Here is a 23,820-nt window from a genome sequence, read left to right as displayed (position 1 = left end):
TCACTTTGAGGATATCTTTTCCGTAGAACTAGTGGCTTGACCATAGGCTGCGAGCAACAAGAAGATCACTTATAAAAAAATCGGTTTCACCAAACCCGTACAATGAGTGTAACAGCTTAGTCAAAGCCATACCTACTAAAATGCAAACCTAAGCAGATTTTCTCTCTGACAGTGTGTCTAGTTGCAGGACTCAGGAACAAATCTAAGCACAAAGCAAAAGCTAGTTAAACCCTCCGTTCCGGCTTGCAGTTGCAACAGATGAAATTACAGAAATTGCATCCATTTGTCTCAGTTGTTACTCATAAATTTGTGGCAATGGCAAATCTGCTTTTGTTGAAAGTTAATTAATAATCTGGACCTCAAATAATAACTCTTTTCTCCCTGAATACTGAGAACTAATACAGGCCTCTTGGAGTCCGCCCCCCCCCCTCAGCTGCTTATTTTTATTCCACTCATGATATACATTATAAATTAAATTATCCAGTTTAGAGACCACTTGTGCCTGCAGGTATTGAGTGTGGGGTGGGGGTGGGGGCAGAGTGAGAGCCCCTGGCTTCAACGGTGTTATGGAGCATGCTCAGTACAAGCCAAGCAGCATATCTGAGGGGCGGGGGCATGTGACACCCCCACCCCCCGATTGCCTATGCTCCAGCTCTGGTCTCCCCTGGGGACTTATTCTCTGAGCAGGGCAGAAGTAGCAATAACACTTATCTCTTCTATGGCATCTTTCCTTCAAGGATGCTTCACAAACATTAATTCAGTCTTGCAACATCGCTGTCAGATTGCTGTTTTCTCCATTTGATGTTGGGGAATCTGACGTTCAGTAACTCGATCATGATTGCACAGTAAATGAGTAGTAGAGCTGAGAATAGAATCCTGATTTGCAGGTCCTATAAACTGCTAGACTCTGCTCCCTTATTTCTCAGGTTAAAATATGTGAGTGAAATCCAAGTCAGCTGCAAAACTCCCATTGATTTAGGTGGAGTTAGGATTTCACCTGTGGAGCTGAATCTTGCATTGCCGTGCACGATTTATGCCAGTGCAAAGTGGGTATAAAATGCCACTGCATCCGAATTCTGCTTTCTTCTCCTTTCATAAAATGCCTTTACCTCAAGAGGATGCTAAGAGTCTTATTGATTGTTTATAAAGCTCTTTGAAGGTGAACAGTGCTATCTAGATACAGGCTCAGTTCTCATCAATTTTATGGCTCAAAGTGTTGGGGGGAGAGAGGGTTACGACTGAGTTTACATATACAGGGCCAGAGCCTCAGCTGGTATAAATCAGCATCGCTCCATTGATTTCAACACAGCAACACAGAATTACTCCACCTGAGTATCTGGCCAATGGTACTTTCTTTCTTGGCTGCACCAATAAGCCACATCGCTGTTACTTTATGAGGTTCCCTTTTTATTGACATCCTGCCATGGAACACATCAAGTTAAATCCAGTTTTATGTTTTGGCTCTAGTGTTTCTAGGTGCTTTCCATTTTGCTGGATTTAACTGATCCCACTGGCATCTTTTTATGATGTATTCTTTTCAGCTTCTTCCACTGCCTCAAGTACAGCAATAATCTAGGAATCCAACTTTTATTTAAAAAAAACAAAAAACCTGTAGGACGTAAAGCTTGTAGCTTCCTTGACTATCTTCTATAAATGACAAAGAGGAGGACTTCTTGTGGAGTCTAAATCCAGTCAAATTAAACCTTAGTCGTAATATTTTCTGTGGCATGTCATTGTGTATGTATCATTTCCCGGGGAGGGCAAATACTTTGTTCTTAAAGTTGGGAGATGTTTTCAGTTATGATTATGCTGTCACAGTGCCACCTGTCAGAAGATCTCAAAGCACTTTATCAATGCTTATGAATTAAGATACTTCCTTAAGGAAGTAGGGAAATAAATTTAGTTCCATTCCACAGATGGGAAAACTGAGGCACAGAGGTGCCATGATTTTCCTGTGGCCAAGTAGCAAGTCAGTGGGTTTAGAGTTCCTGGCTCCCAAGATTGTGCTTTTCCCACTTGAGCGTAGTCCCTCTACCCAAATATGCTAAGATAAAAGCTCATTTCCTTTTTCAATGGCTCCCTATCTTGTCAACCTTTGTTTTGGGGAACTTCCTCCACTAATAGCTCCAGTGCTTGGCTCTGAGTCAGCCTTTAAGATCACTTGATTGCTCTCCATTTAATTGCTGCCAGTAGCATTCCTAATAGTAGCAATTTAACTGACTAGTAGCTTTGTCAAACTTACTCCCCTGGCTGGGAGAGTTATAAGCAGCAGCGTGGATCTGCCTGTCTGCAGACTCTCAAAGACAGCACTGCATTGGTTCATATTCAGAAGGTTATCTTTGCAACCCTGTAGCCTAGAATCATAGAATATTATGGTTGGAAGGGACCTCAGGAGGTCATCTAGTCCAACCCCCTGCTCAAAGCCAGACTAATCGCCAGATTTTTTACCCCAGTCCCCCAGATGGCTCCCTCAAGGATTGAACTCACAACCCTGGGTTTAGCAGGCCAATGCTCAAACCACTGAGCTCTCTCTCCCCCTGACTCAGTGGTTCTCAGCCAGGGGTACATGTACCCCTGAGGGTACACAGAGGTCTTCTGGGGGTACATCAGCTAATCTAGATATTTGCCTACTTTTACAACAGGCTACATAAAATGCACTAGTGAATTCAGTACAAACTAAAATTTCATACAGCCCGTGACTTATTTACACCGCTCTATATACTTACTGTACACTGAAACGTAAATACAATATTTATATTCCAATTGATTTATTTTATAATTATACGGTAAGAATGAGAAAGTCAGCAATTCTGCAGTATTAGTGTGCTGTGACACTTTGTATTTTTATGCCTGATTTTGTAAGCAAGTGGTTTTTAAGTGAGGTGAAACTTGGGGAATATTCAAGGCAGATCAGACTCCGGAAAGGGGTACAGTAGTCTGGGAAGGTTGAGAGCCCTTGGCCTGACTTTTTTTTATTTTATTAAATGGAAGTTTCAGTTTTGCAGAAATTGATGGCTTAGCCCAGGGATGGCCAACCTGGGGCTCTGGAGCCACCCGCGGCTCTTCAGCAGTTAATATGCGGCTCCTTGTACAGGCACCGACTCCGGGGCTGGAGCTACAGGTGCCAATTTTCCAATGTGCCGGGGGGTGCTCACTGTTCAGCCCCTGGCCCTGCCCCCACTCCACCCCTTCCCTCCCCCTCCCCTGAGCCTGCCGTGCCCTCGCTTCTCCTCCGCCCCAGAGCCTCCTGCACACCATGAAACAGCTGACTGGGAGGGAGGGGGAGGCACTGAACGACGGGGCTGCCGGTGTGCGGGAGGCGCTGGGAGCAGGATGGGGGAGCTGATGGGGGGGCGGCTGATGTATTACTGTGGCTCTTTGACAATGTACATTGGTAAATTCTGGCGCCTTCTCAGGTTCAGGTTGGCCAGCCCTGGCTTAGCCTTATGTCACTAGGGAATGCTTCTGAATACTATTGGGCCCCAGAGTTTTGGACAGTAGCTAGAGATACCCGTTGCTTTTTCTGTGTGAAGAGACAAGCATGGCCTGCTGGAAAACCAAAGCTGCAAATACAGTTGTCAGTCTTGACACCATGACCACGATTTCCCATGCTACATAGGTGCAAAGCCACATTTTAGAAAATCACACGCACATATTATTGCTTTAGAATAAGCACTATAGAAATTTTGAATGTCACTGTGCGGGAGATAGCTTGGTGGCTTGAGCATTGGCCTGCTAAACCCAGGATTGTGAGTTCAATCCTTGAGGGAGCCACTTAGGGATCTGGGGCAAAAAAATCAGTACTTGGTCCTGCTGGTGAAGGCAGGGGGCTGGACTTAATGACCTTTCCAGGCCTATGAGATAAATATATAAATAATGGAGATATGCCTAACTACATTAGCAGACAGATAATTCACTCAGTATCACAGAAGGAACTAAAAATATATTTAAGGAGAATTTTTCACAATACAAAATGCATTCCAGTTTGGCTTTTGTCTAATTTTTTCTATCTATTTACATCTATAGTCCTTGTCACCATAGTACACTTCTCCCCCCCAATATAACGCTGCCCGATATAACATGAATTGTGATATAACGCGGTAAAGAAGCACTCCGGGGGGGAGTGGGAGCTGCGCACTCCAGCAGATCAAAGCAAGTTCAATATCACGCGGTTTCATCTATAAAGCAGTACGATTTTTTTGGCTCCCGAGGACAGCGTTAGATCGGGGTAGAGGTATATTTGAGTACCTTGTAATCTGTAATGAATTATTTCCTCAAAGCAACCCTGTGCGGAAGGGTAGTGTTGTCCCAGTTTTTACAGATGGGGACCTGAGGCACAGGGTAAATTAAATGACTTGCCCAAGGTCACACAGGAAGTCGGTAACTGAGCAAGATGTTGAATCCACGTCTCCTGATGTGTTGGTTCTCAGGGTACCAAGGACTGAGTCACCTTGTTACCCCCCTGTCTCTAGGGCAAGGGAGTCCTGCTTGTGCTTACCTGGATGTCAGCTCCTTGATGCCACCAGCCTGTGGGCCACCCAGACACTGTCCTCTGTGCTGTGCCAGCCCTTACTTTGCCTTGCAGGTTAACAGTCGGTGCACCCCAGTCCCTGAGCCCTTTTGAAGTGTTCACCTGTAGTGTCCAGCTCCTTCTCTGCTGAACGCTTACAGAAATACCAGGTCTACTGCTCCTAAGGGAATAGTGTAAATCCCAGCTTGTGTGATACGACTCAGGATCAGCACGCAGCTTAATATCACAGCACTCAGATATATTTATAGTGAAAACACCATCCATAAGTTTATTACCAAAGATTTAAGAAACAGAGAGTAAAGATAATAGAAACAGCAGGTTTAAAATAGGCAAGCCACTCATCCGGTATCAGATTGGACAGTTCTGCTTTTCTAGGGTTTGTCCCCGTCTTGTACTCAGACAAAACCGGATGTGGTTTTATCTGGTATCAGATGGGGGGGGCTGCCCTTTTGAAGAGCATACTGCCCTGCCCCCGCCAGCATGCCCTTGCGTGCAAGTTCACGCTGGCAGTGGCAAAGTCGTGCACTCTTAAAAATGGCATTCGTTCGCCCGAGCAGCATGACCTTGCACGCATGATGCATGTGAGGTCATGCTGGTGGAGGTGGGGTCACCCCCGCTGGGGCAGGCTCGCACCATTCCCAGAAGTACTGTAATGTCTGGTATTCTGGGAATGCCTGAGTGGCTAATAGGTTGCTAATATAAAACAAAATTCTAACTTGCTTTCTAGAGATTAATCTTAACAGGTTAACCTCCAGTCTAAGTACATTTATCTCACCTCACATGTCTTCTGCAGTGTTTTCCACCAAGCCTGGTTGAGATCCTATAAATGCACTGTGTTTACTTCCTACATGCAGGATCAAGGGGTGTCTTCCTTGCCTTTTCTTTATAGCCCCCAAAGTACTTTTTTGGCCCTAGAGTCAGGATAACCCCCCTTAGCTTATTCTCCAGAGTGCTGATTTCACATTCCCCCACTGATTTTGTATGTAAGTGGGGTTTCCATTGTATTAGCTTACAATTAGGGCTGTCAAGCAATTAAGAAAGTTAATCATGATTAATTGTGCAATTAAACAATAATAGAATACCATTTAAATATTTTTGGATGTTTTCTACATTTTCAAATATATAGATTTCAATTACAACACAGAATACAAAGTGTACAGTGCTCGCTTTATATTATATATTTATTACAAATATTTGCCCTGTAAAAAACAAAAGAAATAGTATTTCAATTCACCTAATACAAGTACTATAGTGCAGTCTCTTTATCATGAAAGTTGAACTTACAAATGTAGAATTATGTACAAAAAAACCCCTGCACTCAAAAATAAAACAATGTAAAACTTTAGAGCCTACACGTCCACTCAGTCCTACTTCTTGTTCAGCCAATCGCTCAGACAAACAAGTTGGTTTACATTTGCAGAAGATAATGCTGCCTGCTTCTTGTTTACAATGTCACCTGAAAGTGAGACCAGGCATTCTCATGGCACTGTTGTAGCTGGCGTCGCAAGATATTTACACACCAGATGTGCTAAAGATTCATATGTCCCTTGATGCTTCAACCACCATTCCAGAGGACATGCCTCCATGCTGATGACGGGTTCTGCTCAACAACAATCCAAAGCAGTGCAGAGCGACGCATGTTCATTTTCATCATCTGAGTCAGATTCCACCAGCAGAAGGTTTTTTTCTTTTTTCGTGGTTTGGGTTCTGTAGTTTCTGCATCAGAGTGTTGCTCTTTTAAGACTTCTGAAAGCATGCTCCACACTTCATTCCTCTCAGATTTTGGAAGGCACTTCAGATTCTTAAACCTTGGGTCAACTGCTGTAGCTATCTTTAGAAATTTCACATTGGCATCTTCTTTGCATTTTGTCAAATTTGCAGTGAAAGTGCTTTTAGAACGAACAACATGTGCTGGGTAATCATCCGAGACTGCTATAACATGAAATACATGGCAGAATGCAAGTAAAACAGAGCAGGAGACCTACAATTCTCCTGCAAGGAGTTCAGTCACAAATTTAATTAATGCATTATTTTTTTAACAAGCGCCATCAGCGTGGAAGCAGGTCCTCTTGAATGATGGACAAATCATAAAGAGACATATTAATCTTTAGTGCATCTGGCACGTAAATATCTTGTATCTGGCGTTGCAACAGTGCCATGTGAACGCCTGTTCTCACTTTCAGGTGACATTGTAATTAAGAAGCGGGCAGCATTATCTCCCGGAAATGTAAACAAACTTGTTTCTCTTAGCGATTGGCTGAACAAGAAATAGGACAGAGTGGACTTGTAGGCTCTAAAGTTTTATATTGTTTTGCTTTTGAGTGCAGGGTTTTTTTTGTACATAATTCTACATTTGTAAGTTGCACTTTCACGATAAAGAGTTTGCACTACAGTACTTGTATGAGGTGAATCGAAAAATACTATTTCTTTTCATCATTTTTACATGCAAATTTGTAATAAAAAATAATATAAAGTGAGCACTGTACACTTTGTATTCTGTGTTGTAATTGAAGTAGATAGATATACACCTCTACCCTGATATACTGCGACCCGATATAACATGAATTCAGATATAACGTGGTAAAGCAGCGCTCTGTGGAGCAGGGCTGCTTTACTGTGTTGTATCCGGCAGCGGGGCTTGGGCAGCAATGTAAAGGGCCCAGGGCTCTTTAAATCACTGCTGGAGCCCTGTTGCCACTACCCTGGGGCTCTGGCAGCGGGGCTCGGGCGGCAATTTAAAGGGCACGGGGCTCTGGCTGCTGCAGGGAGCCCATGGCCCTTTAAATCACCGTCATAGCCCTGCCGCTGCTACCCCGATATAACGCGGTAAGATTTTTTGGCTCCCGAGGCCCGCGTTATATCAGGGTAGAGGTGTGGTTGAAAATGTAGAAAAACATCAAAAATATGTAATACATTTCAATTTGTATTCTGTTGTTTAACAGTGCAATTAATTTCTCTGAATTTAATTCGTGTGAGTTGACTGCGATTAATCTACTTACAATGTTTAATTTACATATCAACAGAGAGACAGGTGACTACACCTCTTTGTCAACTCTGCCTTGATACGGACTTAAGGAACTTATTTTCAGTATAGATACGTGCCTCCTTAGCTAATATAGCCATACATTTCAGAACAATGTTAATGACCAGCTTTTGTTTAAGACCTCACATGATATTCCTTGGTGAACAAGATTGCACAGACCAAAGATCAGGATATTCTTGTAACTGCCTTGCCAGTTGGCATTGGAGGGGGGGGGGGGGGTCCTAAGGGATCATGCCTGAATCTTAGGTCCAGTCTTCTGTCCACTAGAATGGGGGGGGTTTCCCAAATTTTTGCCCCAGCTGCAATAAGTATTGTGTCCCACTATTAGCACTTCTTGAGGAAAATTATTAATTTTAATTATTACATACATGTAACATTGTAAATAAACAATGTACATTTCTTTTACATTTTAATGTAAACAATTGTAATGTGTGGCAAAGTACCTCCTTCTCCTCAGCAGGCTCAGTCCTTTTTAGCCTTGGAGACACTGGCTTGGGCAAAGCAAATTCTTCCAGGTAGCACAGGGTCTGGCTGATCCTTCCCTCAGTCAGTCCCTTGTGCTGGTTTTCTCCCCTTCTGGGGGACAGAGCGCAGTCTTCCTTGCTGGAAAAGATCAGAGCCTTGCTGCACCTCACTTGCTGGCAGCTTCCCTGCTTCTCTCACTCTTCTCCCTGCTTCCACACCAGGGAGGGTTTAAAAAGGTCTCCAGCAGTTGGAGCCAGCTGAACCTAATTAGTTCCCTGGTAACCCCTTTTCCAGCTGAACCTTATTTTCCCCTGGTTATCTCCCCTCGGTGGATTGGGAGAGGCCTTTTAACCCCCTGGGACTAATTACTACCCCTCCCTTTGGAGCCAATTTTCCTGCATTTGCCACAAATTATAGAAATACCTAGCAATATGCATGCAAAGAAATGCTTTAAAACCAAACAGTTTTAGTAAAACTTTAAAAATACGCTGAGAGAGCAAAAGGTGATGTTCAAACAGGGAAAACACTGTGTCTAAATGTACAGTGTATAAAATTGAACAATAAGCAACACAACATTAAATTGTTAAATAACATCATGGTGATGATTTTAAAACAAAATAGTTGTCCAACTTTGAACACTACATTGTTTTAATTTTTTTAGTGTAAAATCTGAATTTCTGTGCTGTGTAAGTAAAGACCCAACCCTATTGTCTTCTAATTAGAAAAGAATCAAATATTATAATTAAAAATATAGAATAACAGTTATAACTCACTGAGGCAATGGGTACTCATCCAATCTGGTGAAGGAGAATCCAGACTTCAAGTACGTGTTATCATATTTTCTTACCACTTTCTTTCTTTTCTTTTCTTTTTTTTTTTTTGGATGGCTCATTTTATGTAGCCGTAGATGGTCCGGGACTTTCATTTTCTTCTCCACCAGTGCACCCTTCTCGTTTTTGAAAAATAAATCGATCTATGTCAGATTGAAATACGGCTTGCTGTTTTTTACAGTTGTAAATGGAGGACTGTGTCTGTGTTGCTAGGTTACCTTGCAGTGAAATGCACCGTTGTACTCACGAGAATTAAACTTGACATATTGCAGCTTATTTCTTTAAAACAAGTTTTTTCTATACTCTGACATATACAGCTCAAAACATTACATTATTGTAGCTTTTTACTTAGATTACACGAGTCACGTGGAGTTAAAAGTTTGCTAAGAGCTTGACTGGAGAATGCAGTTGTGCCAGCAGACCACCTGGGACTGTGTCGTGGCCCGCCTTTAGGCTGCGGCCCGCCGTTTGGGAGCCCCTGCAGTAGAGAACCCTTCAGTCCTGCAAGGTGCTGAGGGCCCTCAAATTTCACTGACTTCACTGGAATTTGAGGTGATTGCAACCTAACAGCATTCGGTCTTGTGGCCCCCTCCAGCAAAGCATTGACTTCAGTGGGATTCCTCCCATGCTTTACATTACATGTGTGCTTAAGTGCTCTGTGGGATTGGGGCCTAAATTAGCAGTTTTCAGTCCCTATAAATCATGTTCCAGGTTAAATACTGCAGAATACTTAAATTAAATGACGTGCTTCGGTAGGAGGTGGTAGTACTCAAGCTGGATGCTTTGACAGAGCGTGTGGATGTTTTGGTAGCAGTACGTCAAAATAAAATGAACGTCAGCTTCTTGTCTGAACTGCATTAGACAGCAGTGCTTTAAGTTGAACAAACAGCTTGAACGAGTTGAACAAGAGCTGGGCTGCTCTTTCCTACCAACGGTTACCAAATGCCTCTGTATTTATAACTTAGCCATCTGCGGTAGGGTGGAGTTCGGGGGTCGGGGCGTTACGCGGATGTCCCCTATGGACATTCCTTCAAGGGTATGTCTGGAAAACTTCAAAGTGTGTGTTTTGAGGGAGGAAGGGAAAGGAGAAGTCTGGCCTGCACCGACGCACAGAATTCAAGGGAACTGTAAGAAATAGAGCAGGCCCTTAGAGTGGTGGGCTCACTGAAGCGAATTAGCCCCAAGCTTTGTTCCTTCTCTTTTACTGCCCCAAAAGGCAGCCTCATGTGTTCTGCAGCACTCAAGTGTTTGGGCACTGAGCCCTCTCAAATTGAAGCTTTGCAAGGGTAGGTTGCTTCTTGCTGCTGTCAGCACCACTTCATTAGTGTTTGCTGATATTTCCAGGTGTACAACAGTCTGAAAGCTGCTTTGGTTATTTATCATGGAGTTTGAGTGAATTTTTGGTGCTTGGTGAAAGATTTTTGGATTGAGAGCTCCTCTGAAGAGCTCAAATCCACCACAAACCATTCCCTCCCCTAAGACCTGGGTGGGCATAGTGGAGGGTCCATATCTGGGAGTGAGAAGTAATTCAGTCTTGATGGTCTAGTGACCGTCAGTTATTTAGCTTAAATAAATAATAAAATAATAAATCTCAGCTTCTCTGAGGCTGCCATGAGGTGGTCAGTTGTGTACGTGTATATTTGTCTACTAATGCTCAGGTGGTAACGACTTTCAGTTGCTAGTAACCTGGGCCCAAGGAGAAAAGCTCTATATTGCATTACCAATCTCCTGAGCCATCTGGTCCCTCACGGCTTACTTCTGACCACCCTTCTAATCCCTTTTTGCTTATTTAATTGTTGCTTCAGTATGGAAATTACCCTTCTAAGCATTGTGGCTCTCATTAAGCTAATATCTCAGTGCAGTTATGTAAATACAACAGAATAAAGTAGCTTAATGGAGTTATATAAAATGAAGAGGGGTGAAAACATTATCTACTATCTGTTCTTATCAGTTTAATTGTTAATGACTTGTGCAACAATGTGATTTGATATACTTTTCCTGTAATCCTCAATATTTAGTTTTAAAGTAAAACCTTCTTCACAGACTATTATCTCATGATTTTCCATCTTCAAATCACCAGGTACAGTAGGAGACAGAAGCTTCACTACATATCTGTGTCTCTGTTAAGAAGGGAACATTTATTTCTCTTCCCCACCCATCTTTACTAACAGGCAGTATCCTTTAGCATCCAGGAGTCTTAGCAAAAGCTTTCATATTGTAAACATTCCATGTTTTGTGGACATGATCAGGATTCTCATGTGCAGCATTTCCAATTCCACTTCCTCGCTCTTTGGATTGCAGCCCAAGCTCTGTGTTGGGTGAGGCCATAAATCTGGATTGGAAGCTGGGAGGGGAAAGACGGCATTCCATTACACCTGTGGCTCTGAGACGTTCCAATTTCCAATGACTTTTTTATATTTGTTTCTTTTTCCAGCATGGTATAGATATTGTCATTTGGTGTTTCCCTGCCCTCTGGACTTTACTGTGCTGTTTTTTTGGGCAGTGATGACTCTGTGCTGTTAAAATACTTAACTTTATACAATACCTTTCCTGCCCAGGGGATCCCTTCACCTACCACTGAAATGCTGCTACATATGCTGCCAAACCTGGCAGCTGTTCTAATAGGCCATACTGTGCCACCACACAGAATGAAGTAAAGAAAAACCTGTATCCCCTAACAACTACCATGGGAATTTCAATAGAATGTAATTATCTAAATTAGAATTTGGTCAGGACACCAGATTAACACTTCTTTTTTGTGAAGAGTGCCAAGGGATTCTTAATGGCCAGAAATATTCAGGATCTCAGCAGGATCCAGGGTTCAGCAGCACAGTGCTCCTGAGCATCATGCTGAGGCACTGGTTTCTATAATCATTGAGGGATGCATATTACCTATTTAGTTCCCTTATCATTTCCTGCAGCACTTTGGGTTTCCTTTAGAGGCTTCCTATGCAAGTACTGAGCAGCCTGGCTGAAGACTGAGATCTAATACCACAAACTGCGGTTAAGACATCTACCTGCAAACATACCATGAGGTCTTTTAATTCGCACAAATGGTCACGGCCTGGGTGCTATCTCTTCTGAAAGAAGGCAAGTTTTAAAAACACAGAATCAATTAAAATGATAGGAAAGAGACCAGCCTACTGGCTATTGTAGTGGAGGGGGGGTGTGTGTGAAAACTTCGATTGCGGCTGCCTTGAAAAGCGACACATGCTTTTCAGGATTCATCTCAGGCTGTGGGATGGTGCCAAGAATCTGTAGCACTGTCCTGTATCAAATCTGCTAAATAGCCACTCAGAGTAACTTGATGTACTTTCCAGTGGGGAGGAAACACCAGTACATTAGATGTGAGAAATGCTTAGAAGACTGGCAGTAAATGAGATGGGAGAGATCTGGCCATGGGAAAGGCAGAGAGGTAAAATGGACGGAGTTGGAATACAAGAAAAGAGAAGGAGGATAAAAACGAGATAGGGTTCATCCCATCAGAAACTGCAACTCTCAATCCCAGGTCCACTTCCAGGCTGCCAAGAAAGGTTTCCAGCACAAAGGTCGCTTTAGATTTAAAACAAACAAACAAACAAACAAAAATGCAATTAGCAAGACCAAAATATTTGTTTTAGGCTAGAAAAGGTGCTAACATGACCCCTGCACTGAATTTTAGCACCCCTTTTTTTTTAAATCACTGATGGAACCCTTCACCCAATTGGATACAGTTCTGACCTGAAATCTTGTGAATACTGCTGGGTAAAGGGCATGAAACCAATGGCTTTGAAAGTGGAATGGAAAGAGCTGGGATTACTTCACCATGCCACTATCTTTATTAGAGGTGTACTTCAAATGCTAATGTCATCTCCCTATGCATGAGGCAGATGAGCAGCAGCTCTAGGCTGTGCCGGAGGTCAGAGCAGAGAGCTCCCTCTGGGTGGATTGGAAGTACTGATGTCTCAATAGGGATAAGAATGGTAAGAGAACTAAATCAGAGCTGCTCTTCCCTAACTGAAATGTACATCATAATCTTGGCAGAACTTAATGAAGGAAAGGAGAGATTTGCCAAGCTGTCTGCTTTTCCTGAAAGCTCACTGTTTCTCTGGGGGCTTGGGAGATCAGTTCTCTATTTCTTTTTCCTTCTCTTGTAAGTCCAGAAAGGAATGTATCAGTGAGGAAATTTCATGAGAAAGAAGCATGGACTGAGCATAGCGTTGGGAGCCAGATTGTAAAACCATTGGGGCAGGGATCGTTTTCTATTTTGTCTGTACAACACCTAGCACAATGGGGACCTGGCCCAGCTGTTGCAGCAATACAAATAATAAACTCTTACCTTCTGATCCAAGCTCTATCACATCTTCCCTCTGTGGGCTTGAGAAATCTCTCTGCCCACGAAAGCTTATGCCCAAATAAATTTGTTAGTCTCTAAGGTGCCACAAGGACTCCTCGTTGTTTTTGCTGATACAGACTAACACGGCTACAACTCTGAAACCTCTCTGCCTTAGTTTCTCCTTTTGTAAAATGCTAGTAGCATCTACCTACCTCAGAGAGATGTCCTGGGGATGGATTGATTATTTTTGTAAGGCACTTTGAAGATGTCTTGCTTCACAGAGTGGGAAGAGGGGAATTCCAAAAGCATGGTAACTATGGAAGAATTGCTGTACTAGATCATTCAGAGGACTATGCTATAATCCTTGGTTTTGGACAGTTATGAACTAAACAGATTAGAGGGGAAATTTCTTCCTCCTCCAGCCAGTGGGTGGCCTCTGCTTTGAAGCATGGATCACTTATACATGATAAAAACGTACATTCCTATAAAGGTGTAATCCTCTTTTGGAAGCTTACTTTGAATCTCTTGTATTCTTTAACTATTTGAAAAAGTTTCAAATACTCCACACAAGTTTTGCAAAGTGTATTCAAAATTTTACATGCTGTACAGGCACTGAACAACCCCCTTTTTAAAAACGATCAGTATATTAGAAATGCTGTGGTGGATATGGTTATGAATAGGGTAAAGGTGGTGGAAAAGAGTGAGCACAGACAAAGGTGTGTGTATGTGCCCAAGAGAGGATGTGTGGGTGCGTTCATTAGCCTGGGTGACATCTTGTCTAGGAGGTAACATGTAATGCTGTCATCATCTGTTGTCTTCTTTCTGGAAAACATGATGATGCACAATTTCCGAGAACTTTTAAACGTGCAATACATCTTCTGTCCCTTCCTCTGTGCAGCATGCTCCCCATTTGTAAGAATGAACTTCATCCACATAACCAATAGTGAGACTTCCACCTGGTGTAGTTGTTTACACCGGTGAAAAGTGAGTGTAAAACAGTACCACTGGCATGAATGGAGAATTTGATTTGGTTGCATTTTACCACCATTTTGCACACATGTAAATGACTATAAAAGTGCAAGGCAGTGGAAAATTGGGCCTGCCCTCTTCAGATTATACATTTTCAATTAATAATTTCTGTGTCATGTTGTGAAGACTCCAAGATTTCCACTGTGTTATGGTTAGAAATTTACTAACTGCAGTTGTCAGCATACACCTTTTGAAGAGGTAAAACCCTAATCCTGTACTATATGCTCAAGCATCCCTTATCTGGCCAAATCTGTCAATGTATGTATTCTGGGGTGAGAGATTTGATTCCAACGGGTGCGAGCGCCTTTCAAGAGACACCAAAGGTATATTATATAATATGCAATTAATATTTAAATGCATGAGGCCAGTAAAAAACAAAGTACTGAATCTCTGTACAGACTGGCATAACCTAGTTTACAAACCCTTGCATAAAAGAGATTCCATTTTTAGTCTTTTCCCCCCCAACATTCTGTCTCTTAATCCCCAACCCCCGTGCTCTGTGCTGGTCCCCCTGAAGGATTGCCACATTTCCTAAAATTTGCACAATTATCCTGATTTAAAGACCCTGCTGTTGTGTTAAACGTGACTTGTCCTTATTTACAATGTCTGCAAAGGTATGTTTAACATCATGTTAACATTACTCCTTCTGGTTGAAGCTTAACACAACCTAGCTTGCTAGTGAAGATGAGTTGACTGGTGTGCTTTAGATTTTGCAAGTAGGGTAGCAGACAGTTCAGGGCTGTTGCAGTGTTTTTCATGATGCGACAAGATCATCCTTCATGGGATACTGCAGAATAGGGTTACCTTCCCAGAAGTCTGGAACACCATTCATGGTGTAGACCAGTGATGGCACACGACCATCATTTTTTACAGAAGTGCACGGTGACTGAATGACTTGGGTTAGAAATCTCAGAATGGATCCTTGTTGGTTAGGAATTGCTCCTTCACCAGCTCGCCCCATTGCGGGTGAGTGACCCATGATTGATTTTTTTCTGTGGGTCAATGGCCAGTGACAGAAAAAGGGTTTCCCACCCCAGAGTCTGCACCCCCTGCTGGAGCCCTCACCCCTCGTGCCCCAACCTCCTGCCCCAGCCCTGATCCCCTTCCCTCCCTCCAAACCCCTCAGTCCCAGCCCGGAGCACCCTCCTGCACCCCAAACCCCTCATCCCCAGCTCCACCCCCAGCCAGAGCCCTCACACTGCCCCTGCTCCTCAATACCTTGCCCCAGCCTTGAGCCCCCTCCTACACCCTGAACCCCTAATTTCTAGCCCCACCTGTGAACTTGCATCCCCAGCCCAGAGCCCATACCTCCTCCCACACCCCGACCCCCTGCCTCAGCCCGGAGCCCCCTCCCATACTCCAAAGCCCTTGGCTGCACCCCCCAGCCCGGAGGGAGGGAGTGAGGGTGGGGAAAGCAAGCGACAGAGGGAGGGGGGATGGAGTGAGTGGGGCCAGGGCCTCAGGGAAGGGGTGGGGTATGGGTGGGGCCTTGGAGGAGGGGTGGGACAATGGGCGAGGCAAGGATGTTCAGTTTTGTGTAGAAAGTTGGCAACCCGTCTATGCAGTAATCATGGTATTGATGCTTTAGGTCAGGGGTCTCAAACTCAAATGACCTCGAGGGCCGCATGAGGACTAGTGCATTGGCCCGAGGGCCGCATCACTGACACGCCCCCTTGCTGCCCCTGGCCCCACCCCCAATCCACCCCTTCCATGAGGCCCCGCCCCTGCTCTGTCTCTTCTCCACCTCCTCCCCTAAGCGCGCGGCTCCCCGCTCCTCCCCCCTCCCTCCTGGAAAGTGCTAAGCGCCACCAACAGCTGTTTGGTGGCTTGGCGGCGGGCACTTAGGCGGCGGGTCCCGAACAGAAGGGCCCCCACCGCCGAAGACCGGGCTGCGCCGGCGGCGGCGGGTCCCTCTTTCCCCACCCGGCCGGTCCCGCTTCCCACCCGGCCCCGGCCGGTCCCGCTTCCTCCCCACCCCGGCCCGGCCCGGCCCAGCGGGTCTCGCTTCCTTCCCACCCCGGCCCGCCCCGGCGGGTCTCGCTCTCCCACCCCGGCCCGGCCCGGCCCGGCGGGTCTCGCTTCCTTCCCCACCCCGCCCGGCCCCGCGGGTCTCGCTCCTCCCCACCCCTGGCCCGGCCCGGCGGTCTCGCTTCTTCCCCGGCCCGGCCCGGCCCGGCGGGTCTCGCTTCTCCCCACCCCGGCCCGGCCCCGGCGGGTCTCGCTTCCTCCCCACCCCAGCCCGGCCCGGCGGGTCTCGCTCTCCCCACCCCGGCCCGGCCCCGCGGGTCCCGCTTCCCCCCCCGGACCCGAGCGCGTCTCCGGCGGGGCCTGAGCTCTGTCCCGCTCAGAGCCGCGTGGTGTGGGGGCGGGCTGTGAGCTCTGGGCCGGCGGAGGCTGCTGCCCCGCCCCCTCCCCACGCCGCTCTGAGCGGGGCGGGGCTCAGGCCCCGTTGGAGCTCCCAGCCCCGCCCCCTCACCACGCGGATCGGGGCGGGGCTCAGGCGCTCGGACGGAGACTCGGCGCTCTATGCGCCGAGGCTCCAGGAGAGGGGTGGAGGCGGGAGCCTCCGCTTTTCTCTTGGGGGCCCCTGCGGAGCCCGGGGCCCGGGGCAAATTGCCCCCTTTGCCCCCCCCTCTGGGCGGCCCTGGGGAGCTCCGCGGGCCGCAGGGAAGAGCTCCGCGGGCCGCATGTTTGAGACCCCTGCTTTAGGTCAATGTTTGACGGGTAAGATTGTGGGGTGGAGGAGAGGTTGTCTGTCTGACCACAACCCACCAGTCAGTGTGTGTTAAGTGTCCTGGTCTGTGCCAGAGCCACACAGTAAGTCTGTTTACAGCCCTGTTATAGGGCCTGGCTCTTTAGCTCAGACTATGGCAATTTGTGAGTTTAGCTCTGGAGGTCCTTGGTTCAATCCCCAGCATCAGTCAAGATGGCAGTTGGGGCATAATAGCATGGACATAATTAGGGAATGCTAATGCAACCCCCAGAGGAACCTGGGTGTGTGGGGTCATTGCCCAGTCCCTGCTGTTGGGTGGGAAGCTCTTGTTTATAGAGCCCTGGGACAACCACAGGAGAACTTAAGTTGTTGTTGTTGTAGGAAAATTAACTTTTCTGGGGCCTTTAGTCCAGTCATCTTCTGTGGGTTGGGCTGGCAGTGGCACAGCCCCCAGTAGAAAATGCAGGGTGGGGGCGGTTGATCAGGGCAGGGGAGGGTAAAAAGCCCCCCAGCCTGGGTCCTGAGGACTCCAAGGGTGAGCCCTGGGGTGGGCAGTTAGAGCGGTGGGGGGGGGGAGCACTGGGGCAGGAGGGGACAGGGTTAGGAGGAGTGGGGCAGCAACTGGCTTTGAGTTGGGTGGGGAGGGAGCCACCACCCACTGCGCCTGCGCAGGGAGTGGGGCAGCGGCTGTTGCTCCTCCTCCCATCCCTCCCCTTCCACAAGGGGCTGAGGAACGTTTCAGAACTTCGACAATTTTCGTCAGTTTCCGGACTAGACGGGCGTCCTCCTCCGGGTGTTCCCCCCGGCTACGCCTTCGGTATTTTCCGTCAAAGCTTCGGCTACTTCCGTACGGCCTCGGCTAGTGTCGTGTATTTCCGTCCACACTTCGGTAATTTCCGCTCCTCGATCGGAAATGGCCGAAGACGTGTGTGATCCTGCGGTTTGGGGGAGGAGACCGGCCGGCTTCTTGGAACAAACCAACTGCGCTTGGCCCGGCGGGGGGGGGGGCAGGATCGAACGGACGGAGGAGAAGGCGGCGGCACCCAGCAGCTGCGGCTCCCCCCCCCCTTCCCCCGCCCGAGGACGGCGGCGGGGTGAAGCCCGGGACGGCGCCTCCCTGAGGAGGGCTGAGAAGGTGCAGGAGGGAGGTAGGAAGGATCGTACCATGTACTGGGGAGGGGGGAGGCATGGGGTGGAAAGCGACTCCGTCCTGTTAGCCTCGGATAGGAGCAGATGGGGATGGGGGAAGCCTGAGGGGCCAATGGGGGGCAGCTTGGCGGTGGCTTGTCCTCCGCCGTCGAGTGGTACAGTCCTGGGGGTGGGGGCGCCGTTCGGGGCGGGGCAGCACCGGGGCCCCGCTGGGGCTTGGGGGGGCATGGGGCGGGGACAAGGACTCTGAGCGGGGGTGCACCGGGGTTCAGGGCCGGGGGCTCTGATGTGGGGGCGTGTGAAAGACCCTGATGGGGGAGGGCCTGTGTGGGGCGTGTATGTATTGGAGTCAGGGACCCTTACAGGGAAGGGCATGTGTGGAGTTGTGTGTGGGGGGAGGGGGTCAGGGACCCCGATGGGGGCGTGTGGAGGAGGGGGGTCAGGGACCCTGAAGGGGGGGGGCAGGTGGAGGGGGAGGTGGTCAGGGACCCTGAAGGGTGTGTGTGGGGTCAGGGACCTTGAAGGGGGCGGGTGGAGGGGAGGGGTCAGGGACGCTGATGTGGTAGGGGTCAGGGACCCTGAAGGGAGTGGGGGTGGGGTCGGGACTTTGAAGGTGTGTGTGCGTATGTGGGGGAAGGGGGTCATGGACCCTGATGGGGTAGGAGTAGGGGGGTTGGGAACCTTGAAGGTGTGGGTGTGTATGTGTGGGAAGGGGGTCATGGACCCTGATGGGGTGGGTGCATGTTGGTGGTGGGTGGGTGGGTGATCAGGGTTAGGGAGCCTGATGGACGGGGATGTGTATTGGTGTGTGTGTGGATCAGGGTCAGTAACCACTGACTGGGGGGCATGTGTATGTGTGTGGCGGTGGGGGAGGGGTTCAGGCCCTCATGGGTAGGAGCTGTAATAGTACCAAGGACCTTCATATGTGGGAGGAGAGGCAGTACTGGGCATGGGGAACTCAATAGGGATGGGGGTCCTGCATCAGGACTAGTTGGTGAGTCCTGCTGTGGAAGGGTTGGGGGCTCTGCCAGCGCTCAGGGTTCTGATGGGTCTGGGGTTGAGGTGGTGGTTGGACCAGGACTGTGATGCGCTTCAGGCCTTCAGTATTTTATGTCTCCAAGTAGATCATCTGCCTGGGTGCTGAACTCAGTTATGCAGTGCACTGGTTTCTGCTGGATGGCACTCAGGTTCCTAGCCTTTGATCCTTCAACTAGTGCATCCAGCTTTTGTGACTGGTACCCTTAGGCATCTCCCTGTACTTTTATAGATTTATTTTTAAATAAAAAAATGTGCCTATAAGAAGATAGGAACATAGGTATTGCCAGACTAGTTCAGACATGAGATCTATGTAGTGCAATATCCTGTCTGACGGAGGCCAGTGCCAGCTGTTGCAAAGGAAGGCATTGTTAACCTCCAGTGGCAGTGGGTATACTGGGATAATCTACTCCCAGCATTAGGTTATATCCTGATCTCTAATAGAGATTGGTTTAAGATCTAAAACATGAAGTTTAATATTCCTTCCAGAGTTTTTGTTAGCAATAACATTTATAACTCTAGATAGTCATATTCCTGTTATCCATCTAATTGTCCAATCTCTCGCCGAAAGTTGCTAAATTCTTTCTTGTCTACTTCCTGTTTCAGTAAGTTTTACTTTTTCATAACAGGTTATTATGTCCCCTTGTTCTTGTGTTATGAGACTGGAAGCACAAAAGCTCCTGATCTACCTTCTCTAGACGGTTTGTTATTTTATATGCTTTTCAGCATATCCTATCGCACATCTCCTGTCTAAAGTACGTAATCCCAATCTTTTCAGTTTCTCTTCATAGGCTAATTTGTCCATCCCCCTAATCGTCCTTATACAAGGGCTTTAGGAGATTGCATACTTCATATTATAACATAATACCACCAGTAGTCTTGACTTAATCCATGAATTTTACCAGTGCAGTGCTCGTGTGTCGCTGCTGGCTAGTCACTCTGGTTCTAACCAACCATGGCAACTCAGATGCCTGCGTAGTTGAATAGTAGGGGTTGGAAACTGGCTACTTTCTCATGGTCTCGGTTGGGGAAATTGGTACTATTGGGAGAACTGCTAGTCAAGGTATGTCATCATGGAACACCGAGACCAGGCCAAACAGCTGAGGAGCAAAACCATACCATCCAGAACTGCTTGTTTCTCTAAAATTATGATTAGAAACAATAACAACAAAAAGTGTCTTGTTTTTGTGTATGCTAAAATTCAAAGGTCTGGTTAGTGCCCTCTGATTCTTTTTAAACGCTGTCTGGTACAGTAGGTATTTACATATCTCAGTAAGTATCTCCGCTCTAAAATTTCCTTTTTGGGTAAATCTAGAAACTGTGTGTCTATATATAAAGAGATCTAAATAACTTGTTATCCTGCATTGCTGTTGCTCTCCCATTTAAAAAAAAATCTGTTTTAAGGATCTGATCTTGCAAACCTGTACACACACATGAAAAAGGGTGTTTGTGTAAGCATTTACAGGACTGGGGCCTGAGACAGAATCATCAGCAATATATTTTGATTGGTTTGTGGATTTGTGTTGCAAGTCTCTTTAAGACTGTCGGGTGCTCAGGGCAGGGGCCGTGGTTTCTATACACTGTCAGTGTTTACCCAATAATGAATAATCATAGGCTGTATTCCTTGTTGGGTATTCTTAACTGTTGTGATGTGCAAAGGCACAAAAATGTGGGATGTTGTATTTAGAAAGTATTTGTGAGTGGGAGTAGTGGTTAATTTATCTTGGTATTAAATCCTTCTTTTTTTTTTTTTTTTTTTTTTCAAACACTGATACAGAGTTTGACAGTCCCATCACTACATGCGGCTTTATCAGTATTCAGTTAAGGCTCTGCTGTGTCTCTCCTCTTCCGTTCTTCATGCCAACAGCTAGAGTTTACATCAGTTCAGCTCAGTGTTAGAGAGCCTGGAACTGGGGTAATTGACTGCCTTGAGTTCAGCAGAGAGCAGCCAAATTCTTCTGGCAGCTGAACTATTGTGCAAGACGATCCTTGATTTGAACTTCTCAATATCTCATTCCAAAAGAGATGTTCAAAATAATTTTCTGAAGCAGCCTAACGTTGGGAGAGGGAGAATGTTAACAATTTGATGTTTTGCATGTGGGAATCTGTGTCATAGAGGTAGAGTGGAAGAACCAAATGCACAAACTAAAGAAAACAGAATGATCTGTTCAGTTGTCTTGACCCACAGGGCTCATTCTCACAACAAAAAATAAAATGGAATGGGAGTTTTTAAGCTACTGAAATGGGGTGGGGAAGGGGAGTGTTTGCTATGGCTAGGATTCTTTTAAGTATGGCTCTCCAGGACAGTGAAGACAATGAATTGTATGTTGGGCAAGGAGGCCTGTGCTTGGCAAGCTTTAGGGGCAGCAGCAGGGTGGGTGGAAATGTAGTTCAGAGACCATGCTACCTCCCACCCCGACCTGACCCTTTCAGGCTTAGAACCAGTGATATCATTGGACTCTGCATTTCACAAGTTTGAGTCTTTTACTCTTTGCTGATTGGCTGTTTGTCCCTTTCCCAGATGCTCAGTGCTGCCAGTCTCATTCTATTCTATGCAGATTCTTAGACCATGGATATCGTTGTTGTGTTTGAGCCCTGTCTGCTTGCTCTTGATGCCCACCACCATCTTTCTGCAGTCCCTTGCTCTTAGTAACTCAGTGTGCTCGTGCCATTCCTCTTTTCCCTACCGCTGCCCCCAGTTAACAAACAAAACATGTAACTAACAAACAAGTGCCAATTATCAACGTGATAGTTTGTTTTTTATCTATGTGTCTGTTCCTCAACTTTGATCCTTCCTATGCCTTTTTAGATTGTAACCTGTTTGGGGCAGGGACTGTCTTTTTTCCAATAAGAACATAGGAAAGACCATACTGGGTCAGACCAAGGTCCATCTAGCCCAGTGTATTGTCTTCTGACAGTGGCCAATGCCAGGTGCTTCAGAGGGAATGAACAGAACAGGTAATCATCAAGTGATCCTTCCCCTATTGCCCATTCCCAGTTTCTGGCAAACAGAGGCTAGGGACACCATCCCTGCCCATCCTGGCTAATAGCCATTGGTGGACCTATCCAATGGCTCGGTAATAGCCATTGGTGGACCTTGTTATAGTCTTGGCCTTCACAACATCCTCTGGCAAAGAGTTCCACAGGCTGACTGTGCGTTATGTGAAGAAATACTGCCTTTTGCTTGTTTTAAACCTGCTGCCTATTAATTTCATTTGGTGATTCCTAGTTTTTGTGTTATGAGAAGGCGTAAATAACACTTACTTTTCTTCACATCAGCCATGATTTTATAGACCTCTTATCATCTCCCCCCTTAATCATCTCTTTTTCCAAGCTGAAAAGTCTCAGTCTTATTACTCTTTCCTCATATGGAAGCAGTTCCATACCCCTAATCATTTTTGTTGCCCTTTTCTGAACCTTTTCCAAGTCCAGTATTTTTTTTTTTGAGATGGGACGACCAGATCTGCATGGTATATTCAAGATGTGGGCATACCATGGATTTATATAGAGGCAATATGATATTTTCTGTCTTATTATCTATCCCTTTCCTAATGATTCCCAACATTGTTTGCTTTTTTGACTGCTGCTGCACATTGAGTGGATGTTTTCAGAGAGCTATCCACAATGACCCCAAGATCACTTGATCATTGCCTGTTAGGTCCACTCCCTCTGGGGCACCTGGCAATGGCCACTGTCGGTAGACAGGATACTGGGCTAGATGGACCTTCCGTCTGACCCAGTACAGCCGTACTTATGTTCTTATGATCTCTTTCTTGAGTGGTAACAACTAATTTAGACCCCATCATTTTATATGTATAGTTGGGATAGTGCATTACTTTGCATCTATTAACATTTGAATTTCATCTGCCATTTTGTTGCCTCCTCACCCAGTTTTGTGAGATCCCTTTGTAACTCTTTACAGTCTGCTTTGGACTTAACTAGTATGAATGGTTTTGTATCATCTGCAAAATTTGCCGCCTCACTTTTCATCCTTTTTTCCAGATTATTTATGAATATGTTGAATAGGACTGGTCTCAGTACTGACCCCTGGGCGACACCAGTATTTTCCTCTCTCCATTCTGAAAACTGACATTTATTCCTACCCTTTGTTTCCTGTCTTTTAACCAGTAACTGATACAGTAGAGGACCTTCCTTCTTATCCCATAACAGCTTACTTTGCTTAAGAGCCTGGTAAGGGACCTTGCCAAAGGCTTTCTGAAAATCTAAGTACACTGTATCCACTGGATCACCCTTGTCCACATGCTTGTTGACCCCTCAAAGAATTCTAATATCTGTGTTTGGACAGATCCTTAAAGGATGGGGTGCTGATCCTGATTGGAGTCTTTGGATGCTACTGTGATGTAAATGAATTGTAGGCCAGCTGCATATAATTTGCCTTATAGGTATATTTTACACTTGCTTATTTCAGTGGGAAAGCAACATACATGCATGCACACATGAAGGCCTTTCTAAATGTTGAAGAGCACAAAGGGTTTTGTTGTGATTTTATAGTGCTGTTTCATGGTGGTTGCCATGATGGAGTGTGGCTTTTGCAGCTCAGCTTCATGCTGCTGCCTGTCACACCAATGAGTCAGATGTCTGGAGAACAGGTGCAAAGCCATTGAGTTCTGGGGTTTGTTAGGATGAGTAAAAGCAGCACCATGTACAGCTCTGCTGCTTACAGATAATCAATCCCCAATCTGCGTAGGC

The sequence above is a fragment of the Mauremys reevesii genome, unplaced genomic scaffold (assembly GCF_016161935.1).
Source record: "Mauremys reevesii isolate NIE-2019 unplaced genomic scaffold, ASM1616193v1 Contig46, whole genome shotgun sequence".
Taxonomy (NCBI): domain Eukaryota; kingdom Metazoa; phylum Chordata; order Testudines; family Geoemydidae; genus Mauremys; species Mauremys reevesii.
The sequence above is the reverse complement of the archived record's forward strand: the minus strand, read 5'-3'. Positions refer to the sequence as shown.